A 7054-nucleotide genomic window follows, 5' to 3' on the forward strand; every position below is an offset into this window, starting at 1 on the left:
CATTGAACGGGGGCCTCCAGCAGGGCTGCCATCAGGGCATGACTACCCTGACTCCAGCATGGGGCCCGGCCGGTCGGAGCCCCGTTGGGGCCCCCCTCTTATGCGTCTTCTCATGGGCCCCCCCCGCAGGACCCCCTGCCGTCACATGACCGGAGATGTCCCTGCGCTCAGCATGGTTCCCCGGTCCCACGCTGAGCGCAGGGACATCTCCGGTCATGTGACGGCGCCGGTACAATACTTACCCCTCCCCGTGCCTCGGCAGCGTCCTCCGCGTCCTCTGACTGTGACGTCTCAGGTCAGAGGGCGCGGTGATATGTTTACACCGCGCACGATCTCTCCTGAGCTGTCACAGCGGAAGACGCGGGCGATGCTGGAGTCCAGATCAGCATCAGGTAAGAAGTGAGGTGAGTATTTGATTTTTTTTTTTATGTATGGGGCCATGGGGCATTATATGGTGGGGGGAGAGTGGGGGTGACATCCTGCATGGGGCATTATATGGGGGGGGTGACATCCTGCATGGGGCATTATATGGGGGGGAAGTGACATCCTGCATGGGGCATTATATGGGGGGGTGACATCCTGCATGGGGCATTATATGGGGGGGTGACATCCTGCATGGGGCATTATATGGGGGTAGAGGTGACATCCTGCATGGGGCATTATATGGGCGGGGGGTGACATACTGCATGGGGCATTATATGGGGGGGTGACATACTGCATGGGGCATTATATGGGGGGGTGACATCCTGCATGGGGCATCATACGGGGGGGTGACATACTGCATGGGGCATTATAAGGGAGGGGGGATGACATCCTGCATGGGGGCATTATATGGGGGGGGGTGACATCCTGCATGGGGCATTATAGGAGGGGGGAATTGACATCCTGCATGGGGCATTATATGGGGGTGGGGGGGAGTGTGACATCCTGCATGGGGCATTATGAGAAGGGAAGGGGGGAAGTGACATCCTGCATGGGGCATTATAAGAGGGGAAGGGGGGAAGTGACATCCTGCATGGGGCATTATAAGGGAGGGGTGTGACATCCTGCATGGGGCATTATAAGAGGGGGGAATTGACATCCTGCATGGGGTATTATAAGGAGGGTGGGTGTGTGACATACTGCATGGGGCATTATAAGGAGGGGGGGTGTGTGACCTCGTGCATGGGGCATTGTAAGGGAGGGGGTGGTCTGACATACTGCATGGGGCATTGAAAAGGGGGGAAGTGACATCCTTCAAGGGGCATTATATGGGAGGGAGAGGTGACATCCTGCATGGGGCATTTTATGGGGGGTAGAGGTGACATCCTGTATGGGACATTATAAGGGGGGAACAGCCTGCATGGAGCGTTACATGGGGGCCAATATTCTGTATGGAGTGTTATGTGGGGATCAGTATTCTGTATGGAGCGTTATATGGGGGACAGTATTCTGTATGGAGCGTTATATGTGGGACAGTATTCTGTATGGAGCATTATATGGGGGTCAGTATTCTGTATGGAGCGTTATATGGGGGTCAGTATTCTGTATGGAGCGTTTTATGGGGGCCAGTATTCTGTATGCAGTGTTATATGGGGGTCAGTATTCTGTATGCAGTGTTATATGGGGACCAGTATCCTGTATGGAGCATTATATGGGGGCCAGTATTCTGTATGGAGCACTATATGGGGACCAGTATCCTGTATGGAGCATTATAAGGAGGTCAGTATCCTGTATGGAGCACTTTATGGTGCCCATAATACTGTATTCTGTATGGAGCGTTATATGGGGACCAGTATCCCTTATGGAGCGTTACATGGGGGCCAATATTCTGTATGGAGTGTTATATTGGGGTCAGTATTCTGTATGGAGCGTTATATGGGGGACAGTATTCTGTATGGAGCGTTATATGGGGACCAGTATCCTGTATGGAGTGTTATATGGGGACTAGTATCCTGTATGGAGCATTATATGATGACCAGTATCCTGTATGGAGCATTATAAGGGGGTCAGTATCCTGTATGGAGCATTATATGGTGCCCATAATACTGTATGGAGGACTATACTGTCCGGTCTGCACTGTGCGCTGTGAAGATTCGCCGGTTTCTGAGCTATTGTAGAATTTACAATAGATATCGCTCGTGTAATGGGGCATTATAAGGGGGGAACAGCCTGCATGGAGCGTTATATGGGGGCCAATATTCTGTATGGAGCGTTATATAGGGGTCAGTATTCTGTATGGAGCGTTATATGGGGGACAGTATTCTGTATGGAGCGTTATATGGGGGCCAGTATTCTGTATGCAGTGTTATATGGGGACCAGTATCCTGTATGGAGCGTTATATGGGGACCAGTATCCTGTATGGAGCATTATATGATGACCAGTATCCTGTATGGAGCATTATAAGGGGGTCAGTATTCTGTATGGAGCATTTTATGGGGACCAGTATCCTGTATGGAGCGTTATATGGGGACCAGTATCCTGTATGGAGCATTATATGATGACCAGTATCCTGTATGGAGCATTATAAGGGAGTCAGTATCCTGTATGGAGCATTATATGGTGCCCATAATACTGTATGGAGGACTATACTGTCCGGTCTGCACTGTGCGCTGTGAGGATTCGCCGGTTTCTGAGCTATTGTAGAATTTACAGTAGATATCGCTCGTGTAATGGGGCATTATAAGGGGGGAACAGCTTGCATGGAGCGTTATATGGGGGCCAATATTCTGTATGGAGCGTTATATAGGGGTCAGTATTCTGTATGGAGCATTTTATGGGGACCAGTATCCTGTATGGAGCGTTATATGGGGGTCAGTATTCTGTATGGAGCGTTATATGGGGGACAGTATTCTGTATGGAGCGTTATATGGGGACCAGTATCCTTGTTGGAGTGTTATATGGGGACTAGTATCCTGTATGGAGCATTATATGATGATCAGTATCCTGTATGGAGCATTATAAGGGGGTCAGTATCCTGTATGGAGCATTATATGGTGCCCATAATACTGTATGGAGGACTATACTGTCCTTTCTGCACTGTGCGCTGTGAGGATTCGCCGGTTTCTGAGCTATTGTAGAATTTACAATAGATATCGCTCGTGTAATGGGGCATTATAAGGGGGGAACAGCTTGCATGGAGCGTTATATGGGGGCCAATATTCTGTATGGAGCGTTATATAGGGGTCAGTATTCTGTATGGAGCGTTATATGGGGGACAGTATTCTGTATGGAGCGTTATATGGGGGCCAGTATTCTGTAAGCAGTGTTATATGGGGACCAGTATCCTGTATGGAGCGTTATATGGGGACCAGTATCCTGTATGGAGCATTATATGATGACCAGTATCCTGTATGGAGCATTATAAGGGGGTCAGTATTCTGTATGGAGCATTTTATGGGGACCAGTATCCTGTATGGAGCGTTATATGGGGGACAGTATTCTGTATGGAGCGTTATATGGGGGACAGTATTCTGTATGGAGCGTTATATGGGGACCAGTATCCTGTATGGAGCATTATATGGGGACCAGTATCCTGTATGGAGCATTATATGATGACCAGTATCCTGTATGGAGCATTATAAGGGGGTCAGTATCCTGTATGGAGCATTATATGGGGTCCCTTATACTGTATGGAGGACTATACTGTCCGGTCTGCACTGTGCGCTGTGAGGATTCGCTGGTTTCTGAGCTATTGTAGAATTTACAATAGATATCGCTCATGTAATGTAAGTAGTAAGTGAAATCTTTGCATTGTACTATATATATATTTCTCTGTGGTATCTGTGCATCATGAATCGTGGTATGTGTTAAAGGGGCCACTGAAACTCTGTCGCCCAGGGCCCACAAAAACCTGGAGCCGGCCCTGGGGGGTAAGTATAACAAGTTTTATTTTTTTTAAATACAATTAATTAACTAGGAGTGGGGGGAATGAGAGATGCATGGGGGGGGGGGGGGGGGGGCCTTCATGCCCCCTATGAAGGGCAGGGGGGGGGGGGGGGCAAAAAAATTCTTGCACAGGTGCCCACTACAGTCTGTGTCTGCCCCTGTGAGTGGGTGATACATACAGAAGTGGTGACGTGTTTCTATTATACTTTTCCTCTGATTGTTCCACTCCTGGTTTTGGCTTATAAATACTGAGGTAAAATACTGACCAAATACTGAATGTGACCTTATACAATGGCCTTGTAGCTTTGAGAGATGTCTGTTGGGGATAGAAAGCATCATCCAGAGGCCGTGTTTACACACAGCGTGTTTCCACTTTATTTGATGTGCTTGGGGGCACATTTGAGGGAAATTTTTCAATGCTTTTTTTGTACATAAAAAAGATTAGTACCTGCCTTCTAACTGCATTTACTGAAGGACAGAGCTAAAATGTACAGTCATGGCCAAAAGTATTGAGAATGAGACAAATAGTAATTTTCCCAAAGTTTACTGCTTCATTTTTTGTAATGGCAATTTGCATATACTCCTGAATGTCAAAGAGTGATCAGCTTAACAGCAATTACTGTACTGGCAAAGTCAATATTTGCCCAGAAAATGAACTTTAACCCCCAAAACACATTTCAACATCATTGCAGTCCTGCCTTAAAAGGAGCAGCTAACATCGTTTTAGTGATTGATCCATTAACACAGGTGTGGGTGTTGATGAGGACAGGGCTGGCGATCAATCAGTCATGATTAAGTAAGAATGACATCACTGGACACTTTAAAAGGAGGCTGGTTCTTGGTATCATTGTTTCTCTTCAGTTAACCATGGTTATCTCTAAAGAAACACGTGCAGCCATCATTGCACTGCACAAAAATGGCCTAACAGGGAAGAGTATCGCAGCTACAAAGATTGCACCTTAGTCAACAATCTATCGCATCATCAAGAACTTCAAGGAGAGAGCTTCCATTGTTGTCAAAAAGGCTCCAGGGCGCCCAAGAAAGACCAGCAAGCGCCAGGACCGTATCTTAAAACTGTTTCAGCTGCGGGATCGGACTACCAGCAGTGCCGAGCTTGCTCAGGAATGGCAGCAGGCTGGTGTGAGTGCTTCTGCACGCACTGTGAGGCGGAGACTCTTTGAGCAAGGGCTGGTTTCAAAGAGGGCAGCAAAGAAGCCACTTCTCTCCAGAAAAAATATCAGGGACCGACTGATATTCTGCAAAAGGTACAGGGAGTGGACTGCTGAGGACTGGGGCAAAGTCATTTTCTCTGATGAATCCCCTTTACGATTGTTTGGGACATCTGGAAAACAGCTTATTCGGAGAAGAAGAGGTGAGCGCTACCACCAGTCTTGTCTCATGCCAACTGTAAAGCATCCTGAAACCATTCATGTGTGGGGTTGCTTCTCAGCCAAGGGAATCGGCTCACTCACAGTCTTGCCTAAAAACACAGCCATGAATAAAGAATGGTACCAGAATGTCCTACAAGAGCAACTTCTCCCAACCGTCCAAGAGCAGTTTGGCGCCCAACAATGCCTTTTCCAGCATGATGGAGCACCTTGCCATAAAGCAAAGGTGATAACTAAATGGCTCATGGAACAAAACATAGAGATTTTGGGTCCATAGCCTGGAAACTCCCCAGATCTTAATCCCATTGAGAACTTGTGGTTAATCATCAAGAGACTGGTGGACAAGCAAAAACCAACAAATGCTGGCAAAATGCAAGCATTGATTATGCAAGAATGGACTGCTATCAGTCAGGATTTGGTCCAAAAGTTGATTGAGAGCATGCCAGGGAGAATTACAGAGGTCTTGAAGAAGAAGGGACAACACTGCAAATATTGACTTGCTGCATTAACTCATTCTAACTGTCAATATAACCTATTGATACTCATAATATGATTGCAATTATATTTCTGTATGTGATATAAACATCAGACAAACACTAATAAAAACCAGAGGCCAGCAGATCATGTGAAAATATAATTTTGGTGTCATTCTCAAAACTTTTGGCCATGACTGTACAGTTCAGCAGTGTCTGGGCATGAGTTAGGCTGCGTGCCTACTATGCGTTTTTCAAGCGTTTTTGCCACGGAATTTCCGCGGCGAAAACGCTTGGTAATACGTGCCCCATGGTCCCCAATAATAATCCGCATGTGCTGTGCACATGCTGCGGAAATTTCCGCTGCGGATTATCATTGCTGAAAAAAACGCAGCATGTCCATTAATTTTGTGGACACGCAGCGTAATTGCCGCCATTGACTTGCATTGAATCGCTTAATATCCGCATGACTACATGTGCACATGCGGTTATTAAGCGATTCAACGAGTGGATGGTACCCAGGTCTGGAGAAGAGGAGACTCTCCTCCAGACCCGGGTACCATACTACCTGTAAAAAAAAAAGAATTTAAAATAAAAAATATACATTATACTCACCTTCCGATGGCCCCCGGCTTCCTGTACGATGCGTCCTGGCTCTCCGGCGGCTCGCTATGGTGTAAAAGGACCTTCCATGATGTCATTTAGTCACGTGACAGGTCACATGACCACTGATATCAGCGGTCACATGACCACTGATATCAGCGGTCGCATGACCTGTCACATGACTAAATGACATCATGGAAGGTCCTTTTACACCACCGCGAGCCGCCGGGGAGCCAGGACGCATCGTACAGGAGACCAGGGGACATCGGAAGGTGAGTATAATGTATATTTTTTATTTTAAATTCTTTTTTTTTACAGGTAGTATGGTACCTGGGTCTGTCCGTTTTTCAATGACTGATCAGAGAAGGTGGAGAAAAAAAAACTAATGAAACTGACCAAACTGATAACATTCCTGATGAAAATCAGTGATGAAACTCAGTTTTTCCTCGTACGTCAAAAAATTGAATGAGGCCTTACTATATGTATGAATGAGACCCAGTGATTTTCCTAAGTCCCTGTTTTTGAAGTCTGTGAGTACTGTTACTATAGGCATGGGCCTGCATATTATACATGAAATAATAGAGTCCCTAATAAATATTATAAGAATATTACTCACACAGGTCACAGGCAGTGTACATATTTGGGTGGATGTACATAATTTTTAAGAATGCCCACCATGCTGCTGCACCCTACAAATCAGAAGTGGAGCTAGGCACCAAAAT

Source organism: Phyllobates terribilis, unplaced genomic scaffold (genome assembly GCF_046119375.1).
Source record: "Phyllobates terribilis strain yellow unplaced genomic scaffold, ASM4611937v1 Scaffold_2__4_contigs__length_985480577, whole genome shotgun sequence".
Classification (NCBI taxonomy): Eukaryota; Metazoa; Chordata; class Amphibia; order Anura; family Dendrobatidae; genus Phyllobates; species Phyllobates terribilis.